This window comes from Poromitra crassiceps (genome assembly GCF_964638095.1).
Source record: "Poromitra crassiceps genome assembly, chromosome: 19".
NCBI lineage: Eukaryota > Metazoa > Chordata > Actinopteri > Beryciformes > Melamphaidae > Poromitra > Poromitra crassiceps.
In genome coordinates this window covers 28,963,454-28,965,953 of record NC_139646.1, presented here as the reverse complement: position 1 = coordinate 28,965,953, position 2,500 = coordinate 28,963,454, and the positions used below count along the sequence as shown (strand labels likewise).

Below are 2,500 nucleotides of genomic sequence, written 5' to 3'. Positions count from 1 at the left end.
GCAAGGCTGACATGACCGAGGCAGTGCAAGGCTGACATGACCAAGCCAGTGCAAGGCTGACATGACCGAGGCAGTGCAAGGCTGACATGACCGAGGCAGTGCAAGGCTGACATGACCGAGGCAGTGCAAGGCTGACATGACCGAGGCAGTACAAGGCTGACATGACCGAGCCAGTACAAGGCTGACATGACCGAGGCAGTGCAAGGCTGACATGACCGAGGCAGTACAAGGCTGACATGACCGAGGCAGTGCAAGGCTGACATGACCAAGCCAGTGCAAGGCTGACATGACCAAGGCAGTGCAAGGCTGACATGACCGAGGCAGTGCAAGGCTGACATGACCAAGCCAGTGCAAGGCTGACATGACCGAGGCAGTACAAGGCTGACATGACCGAGGCAGTGCCAGGCTTACATGACCGAGGCAGTACAAGGCTGACATGACCAAGAATAAATGTGTCTCCATAGAGGCAGTGCAAGCGCCTTTGAGTAAGCAAGGCGAACATGCTTGATGTTCCTGCCTGAGCCAGAACATTCTTGTTTGGAATGTGGTCCTGCCAGGTGATGGTGCCCAGAAGCCTTCTGAGACAGTGGAGATGGATTAAGATTAAGTCTGCATTCTTGATCTCAATGTTGTTTCAGAGGGGAAATGCTGAATACTTTTTTGGCATGCAAACGATCACATATAAAGATATTGGATATCAGTGCAAAATATAATCTATCAGCAGCTTTTGTCCAAAAATATCAGTATCAGTCTGTGTTCAAAAACCCATATCGGACGAACGCTAGTCAATGTGCTTCTACTCTTTCCATTCGCTTTGCCTTTGTCCATTTCTTGTTTTGTTTGCTTCCCTTATTTCCCTCCATCTAACCCTCCTCTCTGACCCAGGTATGATCCCTCTGTCTAACCCTCCTCTCTGACCCAGGTATGATCCCTCCATCTAACCCTCCTCTCTGACCCAGGTATGATCCCTCTGTCTAACCCTCCTCTCTGACCCAGGTATGATCCCTCTGTCTAACCCTCCTCTCTGACTCAGGTACGATCCCTCCATCTAACCCTCCTCTCTGACCCAGGTATGATCCCTCTGTCTAACCCTCCTCTCTGACCCAGGTATGATCCCTCTGTCTAACCCTCCTCTCTGACCCAGGTATGATCCCTCTGTCTAACCCTCCTCTCTGACCCAGGTATGATCCCTCTGTCTAACCCTCCTCTCTGACCCAGGTACGATCCCTCTGTCTAACCCTCCTCTCTGACCCAGGTACGATCCCTCCATCTAACCCTCCTCTCTGACCCAGGTATGATCCCTCTGTCTAACCCTCCTCTCTGACCCAGGTATGATCCCTCCATCTAACCCTCCTCTCTGACCCAGGTATGATCCCTCTGTCTAACCCTCCTCTCTGACCCAGGTATGATCCCTCTGTCTAACCCTCCTCTCTGACCCAGGTATGATCCCTCTGTCTAACCCTCCTCTCTGACCCAGGTATGATCCCTCTGTCTAACCCTCCTCTCTGACCCAGGTATGATCCCTCTGTCTAACCCTCCTCTCTGACCCAGGTATGATCCCTCCATCTAACCCTCCTCTCTGACCCAGGTATGATCCCTCTGTCTAACCCTCCTCTCTGACCCAGGTATGATCCCTCTGTCTAACCCTCCTCTCTGACCCAGGTATGATCCCTCTGTCTAACCCTCCTCTCTGACCCAGGTATGATCCCTCTGTCTAACCCTCTTCTCTGACCCAGGTATGATCCCTCTGTCTAACCCTCCTCTCTGACCCAGGTACGATCCCTCCGTCTAACCCTCCTCTCTGACCCAGGTATGATCCCTCCATCTAACCCTCCTCTCTGACCCAGGTATGATCCCTCTGTCTAACCCTCCTCTCTGACCCAGGTATGATCCCTCTGTCTAACCCTCCTCTCTGACCCAGGTACGATCCCTCTGTCTAACCCTCCTCTCTGACCCAGGTATGATCCCTCCATCTAACCCTCCTCTCTGACCCAGGTATGATCCCTCCATCTAACCCTCCTCTCTGACCCAGGTATGATCCCTCTGTCTAACCCTCCTCTCTGACCCAGGTATGATCCCTCCATCTAACCCTCCTCTCTGACCCAGGTATGATCCCTCCATCTAACCCTCCTCTCTGACCCAGGTATGATCCCTCTGTCTAACCCTCCTCTCTGACCCAGGTATGATCCCTCTGTCTAACCCTCCTCTCTGACCCAGGTATGATCCCTCCATCTAACCCTCCTCTCTGACCCAGGTATGATCCCTCCATCTAACCCTCCTCTCTGACCCAGGTATGATCCCTCTGTCTAACCCTCCTCTCTGACCCAGGTATGATCCCTCTGTCTAACCCTCCTCTCTGACCCAGGTATGATCCCTCTGTCTAACCCTCCTCTCTGACCCAGGTACGATCCCTCTGTCTAACCCTCCTCTCTGACCCAGGTACGATCCCTCCATCTAACCCTCCTCTCTGACCCAGGTACGATCCCTCTGTCTAACCCTC

The 2,500-nt window shown here is 52.9% G+C and overlaps 1 protein-coding gene across 1 annotated transcript in view; it reads left to right on the top strand.

Annotated features, from left to right (window-relative positions):
• LOC310794023 (uncharacterized protein) overlaps positions 1 to 2,500 on the top strand; it is a gene marked incomplete at both ends in the record, with an annotated part of 13,101 nt that overhangs the window by 7,902 nt on the left and 2,699 nt on the right. The window lies entirely within an intron of this gene.